Source organism: Pinus tabuliformis, chromosome J (assembly GCF_031772625.1).
Source record: "Pinus tabuliformis cultivar Carrire ecotype Pingquan chromosome J, CPIR1, whole genome shotgun sequence".
NCBI lineage: Eukaryota > Viridiplantae > Streptophyta > Pinopsida > Pinales > Pinaceae > Pinus > Pinus tabuliformis.
Window position 1 is genome coordinate 1,058,009,741 of NC_142295.1, and position 22,856 is coordinate 1,058,032,596.

Genomic DNA, 22,856 nt, shown 5'->3' on the forward strand with positions numbered 1-22,856 from the left:
TAACTGAATTGTATGGGTGCATTCTCGGTTGTAACCAACACCCTAATTTGAATTGTTAAGGTGAATACATTAAGTCAAGTGAATCTTCAACTAAGTCATCAAGATTGAACTTGTCATTTGTCTCTTGGGTGCATTTTCGACAGTGTTCGACACCCTTCCTTTTAAAAAAAAAAATAAGCACGTTCAGTAGTACATTCAAGAAAGCACAAAGTGTCAGTAATCAATCAAGAAAGTTCAAGCAAGCCATCTAGCATGAAATCATCATCAAACGAGTGTGTCTATTATTCTATTCCTCAAGTGAGCATAAAGTCAAGCCACTGTTTAACGTAAGTACAAACAAAGCAAGTGAGTGTGTCATTCAAACAACAAAGCAAGCGAGTGTGTCATTCAAACATTCAAAGAAAGCGAGCGTGTCAAAATCAAGTGCGAAAGTTCAAAGCATCACCTCTACAACAAACGAGCCAGTGTGAAGTTGATTGAAACATTCACAAAGTGTCAGTGAAGCATTCAAGCAAAGAAATCATCATCAAGCGAGTGAGAAATCAAGAGTTCAAGCAACCAAGTTATAAAACTATAGCAAGTAAAGCATCAACAATAAGAAATGGTACAAGTGAGCCTAAATTCAAAGTGAGCAAGCTAACATGGCGACACACATTCAACTGTCCCAAATTCTTAACAATTTGATTTTATCATCAGCTGGCAACATGGTGAACATCAGCAAAACAACTCTTGCTGATATTCAAGTGCATCTTCAACATGCACATGAAATGATTGAGTTTCTTCAACTAGATTCACAACTTCAAAGAGATGAGTTGCAATTGAAGAGTGATGTTTCCAAATATTTCATCTGTACAGATGAAGATAAAGATGTTAATTCCAAGTCTTTGAACAATACAAATACAGCTAATGATTGCAAGTCACTGATCCAACCAACTTCAAGTGTCAAAGTGGTCCTTGATCCAGCTCAACTTTCTTCCAAACCAATCGTCAAGCCATTGGAATAACTTCAAAGTAACAAAAATCAACGAGGATTATGGTATGACAAATATGAAAAAAACTTGCATATCCCAGATTATTCAAGGCCCATTAAGTTTGTTAGTGCAGGGTTTCTTGCACAAATCACATCAGCTAGTTCTAAGAAAGTTGAAGAAAAACAGAAATACACAAAAACTAAAGTTGCAGTCAAAACAGAATGCCTTCATTGTCAAAGAACCGATCATCTGGAATATCAGTGTTTTGATCTCCATCCTTGTCATCATTGTGGCAAGTCAAATCATTCATCAACACATTGCGGTGAACAACAACAATCAAGTAGATTGAAGATAGATTATTCATGGATTGATCCCTGGGAATGGTCATCCACAGTCAAAATACTGTATAATTTTTACAATTGAATTCACTCACACATGTTGTAGCCAATAGCAAAAATGAAGATGGTACTCTCGCGCAATTGAACGGGGGAGTACACCAGTGAAGCACTCCTACACCTGAAGAGGGGGAGTTCAGAAATAATTTGAAGAATATTGTCTCTATTTTTAGCTGACAAAGGGGGGAAAATGTCAATGAAATTGACAAGTGGTTGTCAGACTAAAAGTCTCGACAACATCGGTGAAGCAACTAGTGGGCATCTCTATCAACCAGTGGGCGATCACCATTAGCAAATACGTCAGTGGGCGTTCATCAAATTGTGTCAGTGGGCACCAGATGTTTTCAAGCAAAGGACAGTTGGATCCTTTTTTGTCTTGGAGCATGATGGAGTTGTCAAGTGACATTCAGAGATGAATCAGTCATGCAGCTAACTCATGGTCTCTTCATATTGGAGTTTCTTCAACATCCAGCTTTGGCGGATTTTCAAGCAAATGTTTTTTGAGGATCAACTTGAGAACGTGGAAGATGGTTCCTTGTTCGTTTTGGATTTATCATTGGGGGGGAATGTTAGCCTCACTCTCTTAAAAATCAATAATAAATCCAATTATTAAATTAAATAAAAAAATCACGAGAATTCCTCAAACTAAGAAGTCTAGTTTGGATGAGAGATTCTCTCCAACTAGATCTCCTAAATTAGTGTGTAAGTTGAGAAATTGTCTCAATCAAGTGAGTCTAAGATAGACGCACTATCTTAAGACCACTTAATCATGTATTTAAATGTATTATTAATTTTTTTGAATAATTTGAATTACATGAGCATGAGAGACTACATGATGGCTCTCTGCCTTTTCCGTCAGTTTAATTTTTGTGTGTGAATTTGTTGTGCATATGGCTATATGGCTTTGTGATTCTTCTTCAGTTTCTTAGTATTGAATGTCGTGGAAGTTTTTTATTATTATTATAGCTCTACCACAAGGCTCAAATGCATAGTTCTTTTCCCTTTAATAGTTAGAAATTTGGATTACTGTGACAATTATTTTAGAGTTTTGGCATTGTCAAATATTTAAATTGGGGTTTCATTTACAATGTAGATTATATTTTGGGTTATGTTTCCATTTCGGTTTTTGTGCAGTGTTTTAAAGCTTCCCTTAAATTTTTAAAATAAAAATGGTTTCATGCACCCGACATAGAGGCAACCTCACATAGGTGAAGTTGCCTCTTTGCCCATGTGATGCTGTTAATATTTCTTTTATTATCAATCCAGATTGTTTTGGGACTTAGTTATTGATAGTCCCTTTTTGAACTAGCTGAATTCATAGGTGTTCTATAAGAATTTATACACAAAAATATTTTCTTATGGCATATACGATTTCTAATCCATAAAGAAAATCTACCTTATTGAACAAACTATTTACAATTTTATACATAAATATTTCTACTATTTATGGGTTATCAAATATGGTTATGTCTATTCTTTTCTTTCTGTTTTTAGACTAATGTACTTAGAAATAAGTTTGTGCATTAGACATTGTTGTTACTACTATTTACAGTACATAAAAGTAATTCTTTTCCCAACACATTGTTTACTCACTATCCACCACAGATTAAAAATAAAACCCTTTGTTTTATTCACAGTAATCATATCTATTTCTCATAAAATACATATTTTCCACATTTCATTATTCCATTCATCACACATTCTTCATTGATTCTTGTAACAAATCAAAATACTAACCAACTTATGTATCTTTTAAGAAATCTTTCCATTTGAGTTGTCCACAAAACAGAAAATCGGTTTATTCAAGAAGTTAATACTTATATGTTTAATCTAGCTTGCTATGGTATTTGATCAAGAAAGTAACTTGATATCCACCCAAACTATGAGTATGGAAATCACGTTCAGGCCTCCCCCTAAACCTCATGGCTTCCAGAGTAGTTAAATATGAAACCATTGCAAGACCTCAAGAATCCAGTCCAGTCTAGAATGACCTTTTCTCAGCGTTTCCACTGGATGCTATCAGATTTAGGAGACCCCTCTCAGTATTGAACTTTCTGACAGCATCCTGCCATAACCTCTCTCTCCCCTCTTCAGACAAATTTTTTCCTTTTTTATTCCTCCAAGGAATGAGTAACTGGTTTTTTAACTACTTGGAAGTCAATATCCTCTTCTCGATTTTTTCTGATCTTTCCTTAACTAAGCATAATTTAACATAATACTAAAAAGAAATATCATCATGTTCCTTTCCTATATTCCTCTTTTAAATGTATTTTAACTTAAATTAACAAATTGTTTCATGAACTAAGATAAGATTAAAATGAAAGTAATGTTAGTAAAAGTGAATTCCATTTATCCCATGCTCAGGGATGTTACATCTTCTCCATGTTGAGAGAAACACCATCCTTGGTGTTTATTCATGTTCCCTGGAACAAATAAGTGTATGATTTCCACATTCAGCTTTAATCCTCCTAGGTAGGCTCCTTTGGGCTAAAGTGCCTCCACTGCACTTTAACTTGGGTGATGTCTCGCTTCCATAACATTGTTTCTCTCCATTCAAGAATACGTAGGGGCTCTAAAAGAAATTCTCCATTCGGTTCCACTTATTTCATAGGTTAAAATGTCATTAATGATTAATATTTTGTAAACATATTCAATCATCATAAATAATTACTTAATTAAACTTTTACCTCCACTTCTTACTAGTTAATGATGTGTCTAGGGTCATATATGTAATTTTTTAATAAGGATACATGGAACACATGATGGATTTGTATGTGGTTGGGCAGTTCTAGCTAGTATGAAACAACTCCAATCCTTTCTAATATTTGGAAGGGTCCAAAGTATTTAGGAGCTAACTTTGCACATCCCTTCCACTACAGGGTTCTCTTTCGGGGTCGTACTCAAATATAAACATGATCTCCCACATGAAATTCCTTATACGTTCTTTTCTTACCTGCATATGCCTTTTTTCTATCTTGCGTAGCCTTCATATTCTACCATATTTTCTTCACAATACTTTCCATTTCCGCTAACATATTGGGTCCCAACATTAACTTTTCCTCTAGGTTATTCCAATTAATGGGTGTCTTACATTTTCTTCCAATTAATGGGTGTCTTACTGGGTTGTTGCATTACATACATTTGTAGCATATATTCCAACACCTAGTTTATTGAATCTGTTTTCCCATATGTTTGTGGGTGATAGACAATGTTAAACTGAATTTGAATACCCAAAACTGTAAAGAGAGTTTTCCAAAAAGAGGATGTAATTTTTACATCTCCTTTAGAAATGATAACCTTAGGGATCCCATGTAGCCTATAAATTTCTTGCATGAATATGTCTGCAATCTATCTATTTTTATCAATCACTACCATGATTGAATCTCTTTTCCTTCTAGTTTTAGGTAGTCCTATGATGAAATCCAATGTTTACTTCCCACTTCCATTTTTGGATGAGTAATGGATTAATCACTCCCGTTGGATGCTAGTGTTCAGCTTTAACTTACTAACACTCCAAGAATTTTGCTAAATATTTTGTGATATCTCTTCTCATTCCAGGCCAAAAATAAATTTTCTTAATGACAGAGAATAATTTTTGATATGTCGGATGGGAAGCATAAGGTATATTATGGAATTCATCTAAAATAAATAGTTTAACATCTTATTGATTGGGAACACATATTCTACCTCTAAATGTTAACAAATTATCTTTGTTTATTGTATAATTAGCTTTTTGTTCGGAACTGTTTATTTCATTGGCTTGCTGCCATAAAAAATTATATTCTGGGTCTTTATTAGAAGCTTCCTTAATCTAATAAGATAAATTAAATTCTACCTGATTGTATGCGATTTCATAGAGGTGATGTGATTTCCTACTCAATGCATTCACCATCTGAATTTCCTTTCCTTTAATATGTTTGATGTCAAAATTGAACTCACCTGAAAAGGTTGTCGACCTTGCTTGTCGTGCATTCAAATTAGGTTGTTTAAAGAAAATAGTTAAGCTATTATGGTCCATCAATATAAATTTCTTTCCCAATAGATAATGCCTCCATACTTTTAAAGCATGCACCACCACAATTAATTCCATATCATAAGCATAATATCTTTGCTAATGTTCTTTCAGTTTCCTAGATTCATAGGAAATTATTTTACCCTCCTTCATCAGTACTCCTCCTACTCCTTGACAAGAATCAGTACAGACCACAAACTCCTTTTTGGATCTGCGATCTTCAATACTAGGTTAATGGTTAATATATGTTTTAATAACTCAAAACTATGCTGACATTCAGCAATCCATTTGAAGGTTTTTCCCCTTTTTCTGTAGGGTCGTTATAGGATAAGCTATCTGAGAAAATACCTCAATAAAATGACGATAATACCCTTCTAAGCCCATAAAGGATCGGATGTCTGCAACGTTAGCAGGAACCAACCATTCCATAATAGTTTTAATTTTCTCAGGATCTACAGATATCCCTTTCGCAGAAATCACATGGCCTAAGTATTGTATCCGATCTTTGTAAAAATCACATTTGTTGAATTTAGCATATAATTGATGATCTCTTAATGTTTGTAACATGATTTGTAAATGTTTCTTGTGTTCCTCTAAACTTATGGAATATATAAGAATATCGTTAATAAAAATTAGGATGAATTTATCAAGATACGGGTGGAATATACCATTCATAAGACTCATGAAAGTGGCTGGAGCATTGGTAAGCCCAAAAGGAAAAACCACAAAATCATAATGACCATAGCGTGTTCTAAAAGTTGTTTTGGGAATATCTTCTTCCTTCACCCTTATTTGATGATACCTAGACCACAAATCTATCTTAGAGAACATGGTAGCTCCCTTAACTTGATTGAACAAGTCATCAATCCTTGTTAAAGGATATTTGTTTTCAACATTTAACTTATTAAGTTGTTTGTAATCAATACATAATCTTAGGGTTTTGTCGTTTTTCACGACGAACAAAACAGAGGCTCCCCAAGGGGTCACACTTGTGCAAATATAACCTTTATCGAGAAATTCTTGTAATTACATTTTAAGTTATGTTAGCTCAGGTATAATCATTTGGTAAGGAGTCTGAGACACCGGTATAGCCCCAGGGACTAATTGTATCATGAAGTCAATATCCTGTTTAGGAGTTAACCTCAGTATCTCTTCTTGGAACACATCAATGAACTCTTGAATTACTGCCAGGTTATCTAAGGAGATCGATTTATATTTGGAGTTAGTGAATCCCACTTGGACCGCATATATCAAACATCTTTTACAAATACACTTGCCTAACTGAGAGGCAATGATTGGTCACAGTACCATGGGCCTTTTAACTCCTTGTAGTTCTTGTCTAACACCCTCCTTGTTAAGGTAGCTGATGGTTTTATCTTTGAAATTTACTAAGGACCAATGGTCCTCCAACTATTCCATCCCTCTTAGAATGTCATAGGACCCAAAAGGTAATACATTCAACCCTACATCAATGGGCTGGCCTGCTATCTCAATGAGGTAGTTATCTACTTTGTCTATAATGGAAATAATACTGAGAGGGGGGCTGAATCAATATTAGCAAGTCAATAATTTTTTATTTCCATAATCAGATTCATATACGCTACTTCAGTTAATGGAACTCGCGTGTATATGCAACTATGTTTAAGGCAACTAGTGTATATCCTGCAAACTTATGATTCAGTTAATTTCATCATATGTTGATCATTAATCAGTGCATAAGAGCCATATAAAAAGTAACCAGGTGCAGTAAAAATAGAACAAACAATCACACATATGAACACAAGATATAAGGTGGAAACGCAATGTGGGTGAAAACCACCTGCTGCAATCGTTTCTTTGTTTTCAATAATAAGAAACTTCTTTTTACAATTTTTGTACTGGTGCAAACTTATACCAGTACGCAGGCTTCTATCTACAGAAGGCTACAACCTTCTCTTGTTCTCTCGTTCTCCGGCTACAAGTACATAGGTGTCAGCCTACAGAAGGTTACAACCTTATCTTTTCTTCTAGGGACCATGTTTCATAAATTTTAAGACTGGATCCGTCAAAAACATCATTCAATCATCACATATATCTACATCAACCAATATCCTTTGCACCAACCACAACTGAATCAATTAATCACTTTGACAACCCTTCAATCTGATCTTTCAGAATGCTGTAACCAGAATACAGTAACTAGAACCCAAGCCAGAACCCAGAACACTGCAATAGCAAACAAAAGCAGCTAAAACATATTTTATAAGGTGTATGCTACTTCCAAGTGTTGAACCTACGTGCATACACTCTTTTCTCTAGATGAACTTGCATACAGATCTGCAAATCAAACTTAAGATGTAAACCTTGTTTTGATATGCAGAACCAGGGTGTATACATGCCTTTGCTAAAGTGAGCTTGCGTACGGATCTGTAAATGATGACTTAAACATTACAATAATTCCAGACTTCAGTTAAACCCAGATCATCATATTTACAGACTACAATCATGTGCCAATTATTCAGAGAAATGATCAAACCACATAAAGATACTTCACTTCAAGCCTTAGGATCTTGACCCATCATTAGATATTATTCTTCATCAAGCGCTAAGGTTCATCCTTGGTTTAGATCTAGCTATACACCATAACCCAATAACTTGTACACTAGATCTTTCTCTTCATCAGATATTTAATCCTTGACTACCTTAGCCTAATGATCTTCTCCTCCTTTTATAGTTTTAGGCCTTTCTCAAATGCCATGGTCCAAAACCACTTAATACCAATACCTTGGACCAAATACCTAGGGTCAATACTTTGGACCAGATACCTTGGACCAATACCATGGATCAAAATACCATGGACCAAATACCACAGAACAAAACTTAATTTCAACATGTATGCGCCTTTCCTTTTGTCAAACTATGTGTGTATGTTATACGCACCTTTTGGTTTATTAACCCGTGTGTATATGCTTCTTTGTCAAGGTGAACCTGCGTATACCTTTCTTTGATCATTAAATATTTGCTATTGACTTGCTACACTATGATCTGTCATTTGAGTGAGTTGCCATCAAGGACAAAACCTGTATCATTTGTATCATAATGCCAACAATCTCCCCCTTTGTACTTGATGGCAATAACAACACCAATCACTCTCCCCCTTCGTCATCAAGGGAAAAGTGTCATGATCCCCCTGAGTACTAGCTGAATTCTCTGATTGAGCTCCTCCTTTCTACATGCTAAGATATACCAATCATCCTTGCTCCCCCTGAGCACATGCAGAGTCTGCAAAAATATTTTAAAAATAATAACATGACTCTTCAACTCAACTAAGTGAGTTTGACCTTCCTATCACCAATGGCTCCTACATACATCAATCTCCCAATCAAGTGGGGATACACCATTTTTGACTCATCCAACCAAGTGGGGATATACCAAATGTTTATACATGACTCAAATAGAAATTATTACATCATCCTTCCCATGCATAGTGAGAGTACAAATTATGTCATATGAAAGATATACATGACATTTATAACAAGGACCAGCAATCTAAACAAGACCATGATAGTCATCAGCAACTATCATGCACCATATATGATCTGCACTATAAGCATTTGTCAACAACATCTGTAACCTGCAATACTATTGTCTTGACCAACCAACAATAAGTAGCAAGATGTATCATTTAGCCACATAAGCATCATCACCAAAGACTTCTAACCATAATGCCAACAAAGCATTATTCGAAGCATATGCTCCCCCCTGAACCTATGCCATACCATCATTAACCAGAGTAGATAAGTGACTGAACCATATTAGACCCCTTTCTTCCTGAGTCTGGCCCACTGCTTTTCTTTAAACTAACATATACGCGACTGTATCCATAGAAACCAGCGTATGTACACGACTACACTTCATGAAACTCGCGTATAACCAATTTTCTCTAAAACATATAGGATTTAACCATAGGATGATGCATCAATTACTCCCAGCTTTTGTCTAAGATATTGAAATGTCTCTCTGGGCAGTAGTTTGGTGAATATATCAGCAATATGTTCTTTGGAGGGAATATACTCCAATTTGACCTTTTTTTCAAGCACTTGTTCACGTAAGAAATGATATTTGATGGGTACGTGCTTGGTCTTGGAATGCATGATTGGATTCTTTAAAACACTAATGGAACTTGTATTATCACATAGAATGGAGATGGGTGGAGTCCATGTGATGTGAATGCCTTGCAATGTTTGCATCATCCAAAGGAGTTGTGTGCAGCAAGATGTAGTAGCCACATCTTTTGCTTCAGCTGTTGATAATGCAATTGAACTTTGTTTCTTACTGAACCAAGACACTAATCTGGAACACATATAGAATGCACCACCACTAGTGCTTTTTCTGTCATCAATGCTTCCTACCGAATCTACATCTGTATATGCATGAAGTGTAAGATATGTATCTCTAGGATACCATAAACCAAAATTTTGTGTTCCTTGAAGGTATTTGAAAATCCTTTTGATTGCCTGAAGGTGTGATTCCTTTGGATTTGCTTGGAATCTTCCAACTATTCCTACTGCATGCATGATGTCTGGTTGGGTACCTATTAGATAAAGAAGACTGCCAATCATGGATCTGTAAGTTAGTTGATGTACTACTACTGATTCATCATTTGAGTTGAGATTGCATCTTGTTACCATTGGGGTACATACTGGTTTAGAATATTCCATGCCATATTTTTTCAAGATCTATTTGAGATATTTTGTTTGTGATAGAAAAATACCATCTTTATTTTGTTGAACTTATAGACCAAGAAAATATGTAAGCTCACCAAGCAGGGACATTCCAACTTCTCTGGATTACCGAAGCAAAATTCTGACTCATCGCTTCTTCATTGCTACCAAAAATGATACCATCAACATACAAAACAAGTATTAGCAATTTATTATTGTCAATCTTTGTATATAAATTGCTATCAGTTGATCCATTTAAAAAACCTTGTTGATGGAGATATTTGTCAAGATGGTAATACCAGGCCCTTGGAGCTTGTTCTAGACCATAGAGAGCCTTTCTGAGTTTGCATGCAATTTTTGCATCATTTCCAAGAATGAATCCGCATGGTTGCTCAGTATAGAATTCTTCTTCTAAGTCTCCATTAAGAAAGGTAGATTTTACATCCATTTGGTATACTTTGAATTTTTGAAAACTAGAAAGAGCAAGGAACATTCTTATGGCTTCAAGTCTAGCAACTGGTGCAAAAGTTTCTTCAAAATCTATACCTTCTTGTTGAGCATATCCTTTACAAATAAGTCTGGCCTTGTTTCTAATAAATTCTCCATTTTCGTTCAACTTGTTTTTGAATATCCATTTAGTTCCTATGATATTCTTATCATGAGGTCTAGGAACTAATTCCCAAGTATTATTCTTTTCAATTTGTTCAAGTTCTTCATTCATGGCCTTGACCCAACATTCATCTTTGCATGCTTCATTTACATTTTGAGGTTCATTGGAGGATAACAATGCTAGACAGCTTGAAGCTTCTGTAATAGTTCTTCTTGTCTACACACCTGCCTCTTTCTGTCCCAAAATTTGAGTCTCTGGATGATTTTTCTGAACATACCTAGACGGAGTATTTTCTTCTATCATTATCTCTTCTTCTGGCACTCCATTGGTTTCTTCTTCAAAATTAGTCTGATTTGATGTGGGAGGATAATCCTCATCTTTTTCATAACCTTCGGTTTTTATTTTTTTTGGATTTTTGCATGCTTCATCAACCACAACATCAATACTTTCAATAAATTTTCCAAGTCTTTTATTATAACATTTATATCCTTTACTTTAGGAAGAGTAACCAAGGAGAATACCTTCATCTGATCTGGTTTCAAACTTACCAAGTTTCTCATCTGTCCATTTGATGTAACATTTTCTTTCAAAAACTTTGAAGTATTTTATAGTAGGAGTCTTGAGTGCTATTTACTCGAACATTCGCTTCCAAAAACTTGAAGTATTTTACCAAAGTTCATGTGGAGTTTGAGTGTTGTTTACCCAAACATTTGCTTGGTTGAGAATAGTGACAACAGTGAATGCAGCTTCACCCCAGAAGGTTGCAGGAGTTCCAGACTCATCTAGCATAACACAAGCCATTTGTTGAACAGTTATGTTCATCCTTTCTACCACTCCATTTTGCTGAGGAGTCCTTGCGGTGGAGAATTACGTTTTTATTCCATGTTCTTCACAAAAGTCAAAGAATTCATCTAAGGTAAATTCCCCTCCTTGATCAGATCTGAGGCATTTGATTTTGCGATCTAATTCATTTTCAACCAAAGCTTTGAAGGCTTTGAACTTTTCAAATGATTCATCTTTATGCTTTAGAAGTCCTATCCAACACAGTCTAGAAAAATCGTCAATGAACAATATAAAGTATTCTTCTCCACGAGGTGATTTTTTCCTGGATGGTCCACATAAATCAGTATGAACAAGTTCAAGAGACTTACTAGCTGATCCTTCCTTTTTAGGGAAGTGTGATCTGGTTTGCTTACCAAATTGACATGATTTTCATATTGTATTTTCTAGAATGCTGATATCAGGAAGATCACGAACAACGTGGAATCTGCATGATTTTCTTATTTGAGAGAAGCTTAGATGCTCCAATCTTCTGTGCCATAGCCGGTGTTCATCATTTTTTCTTAGATAGCGCTGTTGTTGTCCTCCCTTGAGTATGTATAAGTTTTTTGGAGTTCTTATACCTTTGATCATTGTTTCTCCTGTATCAAGTTCACGAACAACACATCCATTTGATCGAAATACTACTTCATTTCCTTGATCACACATTTGACTGATACTCAACAGGTTATGATTTATACCATCAACATACATAACATTCCCATCTTTAACCTTTTCTTTTAATAGAACAAAGCCTTTGCCTTTTATGACAGTAGGAGTGTCATTTCCAAATGAGATCTTCTTTTCCTTTTCTACGGCATTATATGAATGAAGTTTTTCTTTGTCACCTGTCATGTGTTTTGAGCATCCACTATCGATGTACCAATGATTTTCTTGTCCTTCTACATACAAGGCTATACCACATCTTTCTGTTTGCAGTTCTTTCTTTCTCCATATTTTGGGACTTAATGAAGTTTGCTCCTTCTGAGATGTTTGCCGAAATTTACTCCTGCATTCAAATTCTTCATGACCAAAATTGTTACAGATAGAGCATTATATTTCATTTTCAAGAAGAGAAAATTTATTGTAGGCCCTTTTCATGATCCCTGTTACATTCCTTTGATTTCGTGCTTCTCTAGTCATGATGGTATTGCAAGCAACACATTGATCAACATTGTGTCCAAAGTTATGAAATGAAAAACATTGGCCATTAAAGAAGTTCCCGCGATTATTGAATCTACTGACCCGGTGATTATAGTTTCTATTGATATTCATTCTTGAAGCAGATTGAGTATGATTTACCTAAGGTTGGTTGTAGCTTATGTTCATCCTTGAAGTAAGTTGAACCTAATTTACCTGGTGATCTGCTTTATGCCTTTGCTGACGATTGTCAAACTGTTCATTGCTCTTTGCTGCATCAAGATAGCGTTTAGTGGAGGTTGACGACTTCTGTGCTTGAGATGCTTCTTTAACATATCCAAGACCTGTCTTTATTAGAGGAGAACGCTGCACTTTGATAATTTCATTTAAGGTTTCTGATCCTTTATCAAATCTAAGATTGAGATCTTTTGTTTTTTGAATATCCTTTCTTAGACCCACAATTTCACATTCTAGTTTTTCATTGTGTTTTTCTCTTTCAGCAAGTTGGAATGTCAAAGTATAGACTATAGTCATATTCTTTTATTCTCAACAGATTTTGAGTTTAGAGATTTCTTCATAAATGTCATCTTCATCTAAAGCATCCAAGAAATCATCATCTTCAAAAGCCATCAAAAGTCTGTAGTCATTACTATTTTCGTCTTCATCACAATTTGATAAACCATCACTATCTTCATGCATATACTATCTCTTCTTACTTACACTTTATTTTCTATTCCATTTTGCAAATTCATTACCTTTATCAACCTTATCTTCATGAGGACATTTGGCAACATAATTACTGACTTTTCCACAAGAAAAACATTTGAAAGGTAGTTTACCTCTGAATCTTCTAGAAACCCGTTGAAGGTTCTTGAAAAAGTTTGCTTCTTCTTCTCCTTCTAAAATATGTCCTGATTCATTGAGTTATTCTTTTCCTGAAGCTTTAAATGTGACTTCTCTCATATCTGAAGGAGCTCCTTTTCTCATCTCAAAAGCAATTAAGATTCTGTGCAGTTGTGTCATAGTAATAGTTTGAAGATCCTACTTTTCCTCTATGGCAGATACTTTTGATTCAAACTTAGTAGACAAGGATCTTAAAACCTTTTCTACTAAAGTAAATTCTTTTGTCTCTTCACCCAAATTCTTCATGCAATTAACAATCTCATCTATACATAAGAAGTAAATAGTTATACTTTCATCATTGTGCATTTTGAGAGTTTCATATTGAATTCTGAGAGTTTGCATTTTTGCACGTTTTACCTGAGAGTCTCCTTCATAGCTTAGAATGATTTTGTCCCATATTTCTTTGGTGGATTTAAGCTGCATAACTTTGAAAAATTCTGATTGTGACAAACTTCCCAATAATGTAGTGACAGCCTTGGCATTGGCTTCATATTTCTTTTTACCTGGTGCATCTATAGGAATTGTTGATGGAAATGTATATCCTCCTTCCACGATTTCCTAGACATCTATTCCAAGAGATTGAAGATAGGTTGTCATTCTTACCATCCAATAAATGAAGTTGCTTCCGTCAAAGATTGGTGGTCTGATGGATCCCTCTCTTTCTTGATTACTCATGATGATGGATCTTCCTTCAAGAGATCAAGCTTCTTCTGAAGTACCTGCTCTAATACCAATTGTTGGAAATAATACTGAGAGGGGGGGTGAATCATTATTAGCAAGTCAATAATTTTTCATTTCCATAATCAGATTCATATACACTACTTTAGTTAATGGAACTCGCGTGTATACGCAACTGTGTTTAAGGCAACTAGCATATATCCTGCAAACTTATGACTTAGTTAATTTCATCATATGTTGATCTTTAGTCAGTGCATCAGAACCATATAAACAGTAACCAGGTGCAATAAAAACAGAATAGAAAATCACACATATGAACACAATATATAAGGTGGAAACCCAATGTGGGTGAAAACCACCTACTGTAATCATTTCTTTCCTTTTAATAATAAGAAACTTCTTTTTATAATTTTTGTACTAGTGCAGATTTATACCAGTACGCAGGCATCTACTTGCAGAAGGCTACAACCATCTCTCATTCTCTAGCTTCTCCTGAAAGGGAGCTACAACCCCCTAGCTCTTGTACTAGCTGATATGTTTACTAGAACATAGGTGCCAGCCTAAAGAAGGTTACAACCTTCTCTTTTCTTCCAGGGACCACGTTTCATAAATTTTCAGATTGGATCCTTCAAAAACATCATTCAATCATCAAATATATCTGCATCAACCAATCTCCTTTGCACCAACCACAACTGAATCAATTAATCACTTTGACAACCCTTCAATCTGATCTATCAAAATGTTGTAACCAGAATAAAGTAACCAGAATCCAAGCTAGAACCTAGAACACTGCAATAGCAAACAGAAGCAGCTAAAACATATTTTATAAGGTATGCGCTACTTCCAAGTGTCGAACCTGCATGCATACGCTCTTTTCTCCAGATGAACCTGTGTACAGATATGCAAATCAAACTTAATATGTAAACATTGTTTTGATATGTAGAATCGGCTTGTATACGCACCTTTACTAAAGTGAACCTGCGTACAGATCTGTAAATGATGATTTAAACATTACAATAACTCTAGACTTCAGTTAAACCTAGAACATCATATTTACAGACTATAATCATGCGCCAATTATTCAGATAAATGATCAAACCACATAAAGATACTTCACTTCAAGCCTTAGGATCTTAACCCATCATTAGATCTTATTCTTCATCAAACGCTAAGGTTCATCCTTGGTTCAGATCCAGCTATACACCATAACCCAATAACCTGTACACTAGATCTTGCTCTTCATCAGATATTCAATCCTTGAGTACCTTGGCCTAATGATCTTCTCCTCCTTTTATAGTTTTAGGCCTTTCTCAATACCATGGTCCAAAACCACTTAGGACCAATACCTTGGACCAAATACCTGGGGTCAATACTTCGGACTAGATACCTTGGACCAATACCATGGATCAAAATACCATGGACCAAATACCACGGACAAAAACTTAATTTTCCAACATGTATGCACCTTTCCTTCTGTGAAACTGCGTGTGTATATTATACGCACCTTTTGGTCTGTTAACCCGCGTGTATACGCTTCTTTGTCAAGGTGAACCCGCATATAACTTTCTCTAATCATTAAATATTTGCTATTGACCTACTGCACTATGATCTGTCATCTGAGTGAGTTGCCATCAAGGAAAACACCTATATCACCTATATCATAATGCCAATAGTCCGTCACTCTTGTTTTCACCTTGGTAGCTAATTGCAGTAGCTAGGAATTTTTAAACTTACTGGTTTGTAAGTGACATTTTTCAACAATTCTAGGACTTACATAGCTTAAACTAGCTCTTGGGTCTAGTAGAATTGATACAACATGATTATGCATTTTACCTTCTAACTCGATCATACTTGGTTGATATTCCTCTTAATGGGCATCCAAGGTGACATTAATCCTAGATATGTTTCAGGCCACCTCCGCAAATGATGAAGCCTCCTGAGTGTTAACAACTCATTCCTCTATGGTACGATGAGGGGAATTTGTGTAATATTGTAGCTCTCCACAACCCCAACACTGCAATGGGGGGTTTTGTAATTAAATTAATTCTAGCTTACTGGAGACCTCCATCTGTTTTGATTCATTCTAGGATTTAAGTTTTTGTTGTGCTCTTCCAAAAGCTTTCTTTAATTGATTCTTGTGTATATTTATGGTATTTACTCCTTTCATGCCTTTTAGGTTTTGAAAGTTATTTGATGTCTTTTCGTTAAGACAAGACTTACCACTCTCCCCCTTCTACTTCATCTACTGATAACATATTCGTGCATTCCTGATAGCTTCGTACATGGTTTTGGGATTATTGAATTCCAAGATCTCCTTCATAAAGAAAGGTAGGCTATTCATGAACCACTACACTTTTTCCTTTTCCTCCCGAATGTAAGGTACATATCGCAACAGGGACATATATTGGCCACAAACTCATCCATAGAAAGTTGTCCCAGTCACAGATCATGAAATTTCTTTTCCTTACCATCATAAAATCACTTAGTTGAATATTTTTCCTTAAAATATTTTTGAAAATCTCCCAAATTCACCATTTTCTAATCAACCGTGTGTATGGCCTTAAATCTGAAAATATTTATTAATGTTAATTAGCGAGGCTTCAATGGTCTAACACATTGTTAGATTCCTCTTCATTTCCACCCTTATCTTGTTTCGAATGTTGAGTGTGTCTCCCTTCCAGTTCATTTTCACCTCCCTACCTTTTCCCATCATTCCTCTCTTCATCACTAGAATTGGTTATGGAAGTTCCATGATTATGATGACGCCAATTATGTTATCACTCCAAGAAACTCTCCTAGGTTGTAGATTGGAGATGCTTGGTAACATATAATCTTTAATATTGTTCTCTGAACTATTGCAGTAAATGATGGTTTGGATCAAGCCAGAATAACTATTTCAACTATGTTTTTACTCAAGCCATGCATGAACACCCTCAGCTTACAAGGCTTTAGACCACTAGTTCTCAATAGTTTGTAGATTCAATGAATGGATGGAGAATATTGATTGTACCAGCAAACTTCATACATAAAAATAAATGAATGGCTAGCTATAGGCAACAAAAGATAATACTGACTGTACTGGAAGATGCATATATGACCACATATGAATTGCTAGCTACAAGCAGTAAAGAAGCTTGCAAATCTAATTCATCAAAGAAGAGATAAGATGACAGTTATCTAGCCTTAGACACAAAAGAAAACATGAACAAATTGTTCAAGTGCAAGCATAGAATATAAGAGAAAATGGAATATTGAACATATAACAACAAAAGAAGCTTGTATTACTAATGAATGAAGATGAGAAGCTTGAGTAGCAATGTCTCATTAGTCTCTAGAAGTTGAACCCTTGTTACATCTAGTTTTTAGATATTTATAGCCTTTACAATGATACTAAACCTTTTGAGGCTTTGAGAGGGCTTAATCTATCCCTCTGTCTTGTTTAACTGTTTGATTCCCTGAAGGTAAGCATGGATTGGAGGTTTTGTTCCTTCTGACAAAAGAGTAATAGATTTCAGATATTTTGGGTGGTTTGTTGCGTTGTCTGGGAGTTCTCCCATGCTAGAGATGCCCCATAATGTTTGTTGGTGTGGCTGTTGTGCTGTCTATTCTCCCTGATCTTTCTGTTTCAGGCTGCAGCATGATGTGGCCCTTCTCTTTCGCTTTCCGGTCTCTGTTTTCCGGCAGCCTGCCTCCCGAACTCTACCATGTAGTGGAATGGGTCTTCGGGCCTCTGTAACCCTTCAAAGGTTTCCTTTGACTATTTCCTGTATTTATGTATAAAACGTTGCAATATGTAGGTTTTAACCCCGTACAGAAATTACCTGCATACGAATTCTAAAACACATAAAATAAACAATGTGAGACCATAACACATAAAACACATATACACAGAGATTTTCCCCTGGATCCCAAAACTGGGACTACCTGTTTGATTTTTCATTATGTTCCTTTCAATGTTACAATACATATTTATACATGCTGAAGCATCTAATACCATGGATGGAAAACCATCGCGTCCAAAAAACATGTGCGAAAATCATGCATAAAACCATAAGTGGGTCCACCCAACCTAACATAGGGTCCAAAACCAAAATTTTAAAGTGGGGTTATGGGTACCCCTCAAACCCCTTGTGACCCCCCCCCCCCCCCCCCCCCCCCCCCCCCAATCAAATGCAATGAAGGGGGGGCTCCGACCCCCTCTAACCCCCCAGTTAACTATGTGTGCTAGTCATTGAAAGAATATAACACAACCCAACACAATCAATGATAAATCCTTCCTTCTCTATGTATTTTGGACTTCAGAAGTCCTCAAGTATGGTTTAATTATCTATCAGGTCTGCCCTTGGGGTTATCACAAGTCGCATTCGGCTCGCTCCCTTTGTATTTCGTTAAACAACGAAAATACGTAAAAACTGCGATAAAACGTTGAAAGAGGGCTTTCCGTGGATTTCAAATATGATAGATTTTCATTCCGGAAACCCATTGGGTCTGGGTTCCATCGCTATCCCAATGCCCCAAGGTTTCCTTTGTATTTTGTTTAAACAATGAAAATACACAAAATTCATTGAAAACTGGCTTTAGCGCGGACCTGAAATCCTATGAAACATTGTTTATAATACTATCAGGTCTGCAAAATTGGGTCGCCCATATGTATATGAAAAGGACTTGCCCCATGGTTTCCGCCGATAGCGATCTGACGATGTAACGTGGTCGTCGATCTGCACACGCAATCAACGGTCCATGTTTAATCGCTGATCGCAGTCACAACATCCCTATTGTCTGCACTGATACCATCGATTGCGACCCGCTGATCCGATCATCACCGATCACTGATTGGCGGTGTCCAGTGCAGATTGCCAGTATCTTCAACCTCCAATTTGTGATTTTCCGCTTAGATCTGGGCCATTGATCATTCAGATCTAACGACAGTTGTGCGTTCTTGAGTTTTAAGCCTGCGATAAGGGTTTTTTACTGTTTAAATGCATTTTTTTCCTCCCGATAGTGCATTTATGCCCTTCCAAGGGCTCTCCTCCCTCGCTTGTTTGGATCTTTAGATGATCTTAAGAACTTTTGAAGACTTAGGGAGTGCTTTGGAGCATATTTGGATCCATTTGCATGATTTTAAGAAAACTTTGGAGGCTTTGGGAGTGTTTTGGATCCATTTTTGGGCCAAATGCCAACAAAGCTAACACTAACTCCTTCTGGGGATTAAAGCCTCCCTGTGAGGTTTCAAGAACTACAGAACAATGCATTTCCTGTAAAAACAAGATCAAATCTTCCTCCTAGTGTTGCATTGGGCATGGAGTCTATTTAGCATGAAATAAAACTTGAAGACAACATATTTACAATACCAAGGATTGAAAGCCTTAACTGAAATAAAGTTCGAAGAACAACCCATTGAATGGGCCATCAAAAACATCTCCTTCCTTCATTTGATGCATTCCTTTTGAGAAAACAGTCACCAAACTAAAAATTGACCCTTTTTACCTTTTTATCAAAGGTTTCTTGGTCTTGGTCAATGTGCATATGAGAAAATTCATCAAAGACTTGCAAAAGCCTATTGATTTGATCATCTACTTTAAAAACTTTCCAGCATTTGGTATTATCAGGAAGAGATGGTCTATATTTCACCTCCTCTCTGTATGCTTTCAACCTTGGATGTTTTGCTTGGAAGGTTTTATTTACCTGCTGAATGATGAGGTTTGCTTTATACTTTGTTGTGTCATTTGTGACCTGAAAAGTTAATATGAAAGATGAATCAATGCATTCTTGTGTGGGGGACACAAGGACTTCACCTGTTCCTACAGCTTTCTTAGAGCAAGCCCCATCAAAGAACATGTCCCAAATATATGGGCCTTCCTACTCTGTGATCTGGAAAATTGGTTTTTTAAGTTGCGTAGAGGCCAACTGATAAGGCTTGGTAATGTCAAGACCCAGCTTATCCATGACAGCCTTGGGCATTGGATTATGGCTGGATCCAATGTCTAGAAGGCAATTATGAAGGGTTTCATCATGAATAGATAGAGAAACATAGAATGATGGGGAGCTGTCTTCACAATTTTCAATCATTGGGCTGAGAATAACCGCTGGTTGGTCATCTTGCAGATTCACATAGTCAGTGGAAGCTTGGATGGAATTAGGCTCAAGATCCTCAAGGATAGATTTCTTGAAGGACTCATTCTTCACTAGTTCAATCATAGGCATAGGTATTCTTGGCTTCTAAATTTATGATTGAAAACAAAAAGAAGAAGGGGACTTGTCAAGGCCTCTTACCTTTATGGCTGGAGATTTGAGGATGATAAGATCAACTGCTGGTTTCTTTTGCTTATTAGCTTGTTGTTTTGCAGGGAAAACATGTTTATGAACATGAGTTTCTTTGATATTATTCATCATAGACCTTAGATTATATTGGTGCTGATCTACAGTTTGTAGAACAACTTCACCATCCCATTCTAGGCTGATCTTGCCATTGAATAATGACTTCTCATAGGAAACTTTGGTTAAAAAAGTGGCACTGCCTTTGTCTTCCATGCGATGGATCTCATCATATTCCTCCATGACTGCATTTTGAAAAGGGGTCTTCACCCTTTGGTCTTCATTGGCATCTTTGTTTATTTGCAAAATCTATGGCTGCTCATTTTCTCTTCTATATGGATTTGGATTTGGAGGAGCAAAGGTATTAGGAACCCTTCCTTTCCCAGAATGTTATTCAAACTTTAATTTGGAATCTTTAGAGGCTAATGAATCTATCATCTTGGCCATTTTATTGATCTTGGGATCTGAAGATGATGAAGGCTCACCCCTCTACCTCCTTCTATCAACATTACCGTTGAGCTTTTCTGTAGCCATGATATTTGATTCTACTTCCAGGGTTGCATCTTGCATATTAGCCAAAGAAGCACATCATCTCTCCCTCAGTAGTAAATAGAAGTAAGAATCAAGGCCGCTAGCATAGATGAGTCTAGCAGAGATAGTGGTGGGTTTCACTTCAACTGGTATCTTGCTGTACATGCGGTTAAATTTCTTATTAAAATCAGAGAGCAGCTCACCATTGTCCCTATGTAAGTTCCCAAACTCAGTGTGGTAGTAAAGGAGATCCTTCTTTTCCCCCCAGTGCTTTAGGAATGCATCATCTAAGGCCTCGATATCTGCTATAGATTCAGGGGTCAATTCCTTGAACCATTTTCTAGCCTCTCCATCTAGGATTTGGACAAAGACTCTCATCTAGACATCATCTTCACTAATGTGCAGGTTATCATCATAGCTATAGAATGACTCAAGATGTTCTTTAGCTGAAACACCTTTAGTCCCAGTTAACTTAGGCATATACTTCTGATACTCTCCAGTAGGCATAGCATTCAAAGGAGTGGGAAGTATTAGAGGTCCATACCTAGTAGGTATGATTCTTTCCATTTTGGTAGGTGATTGTGGACTTGCCATAGGTGTGGTGGCTAAAAGAGTACCGGTAGTGTGAATGATAGAGGGCTGAGGAGTGACTGACAGGATTAAAGGAGTATGATGGATAGGAGGTGACGTTTCCTTTGGGCATATAACAAAAGGAAAACCTAAAGAATAAGGAGCTTTATGAATTCTAAGATTTTTTATTCGCTGCTAGTATTAGAAGCTATACTCTCAACATATATTTGTTCTATCACAAGCCTTTCCTGAAGAGATATAGAAGATTGTTTAGGTTTACCTGATCCTGATGCTCCTTTCTGTGATACCTTTCTCTCTTTGATGATTTTTTTAGGGTTAGGTATTGGGTCAGCTTGTAACTTCTGAGGGTTTCTCCGAGTATGCCTCACAAAATGAGCCAGAACTATGAAGTGGAGTCACCAAGAGGTTTGGCCTCTAGTAGAGTCGCCAGATAGATGAATACAACCAAAAAAGTCCCCAGAATTTGTCTATCATCAAATTTGGATCTATATCATTTCCTAGTGAAGTTGAGTTTTAGTTTCCTCTCCCTGGCAACGACACCAATTATGTTATCACTCCAATAACTCTCCTAGGTTGTAGATCGGAGATGCCTAGTAGCATATAATCTTTAATATTGTTCTCTGAAATATTGGAATAAATGATGGTTTGGATCAAGCCAAAATAACTATTTCAACTATTTTTTTACTCAAGACATGCATGAACACCCTCAGCTTACAAGGATTTAGACCACTAATGCTCAATAGTTTATAGATTCAATGAATGGATGGAGAACACTGACTGTACCAACAAACTGCATACATAAACATAAACGAATGGCTAGCGACAGGCAGCAAAAGAGAATCTGACTGTACTGGTAGATGCATATATGACCACATATGAATGGCTAGCTACAAGCATTAAAGAAGCTTGCAAATCTAATTCATCAAAGGAAAGATAAGATGAAAATTATCTGGCCTTAGACACGAAAGAAAACATGAACAAACCATTCAAGTGCAAGCATTGAATAGAAGAGAAAATGGAATATTGCACATATAACAGCAAAAGAAACTTGTATTACTAATGAATGAAGATGAGAAGCTTGAGTAGCAAAGTATCATTAGTCTCCAGAAGTTGAACCCTTGTTACATCTAGTTTTTAGATATTTATAGCCTTTACAATGATACTAAGCCTTCTGAGGCTTTGAGAGGT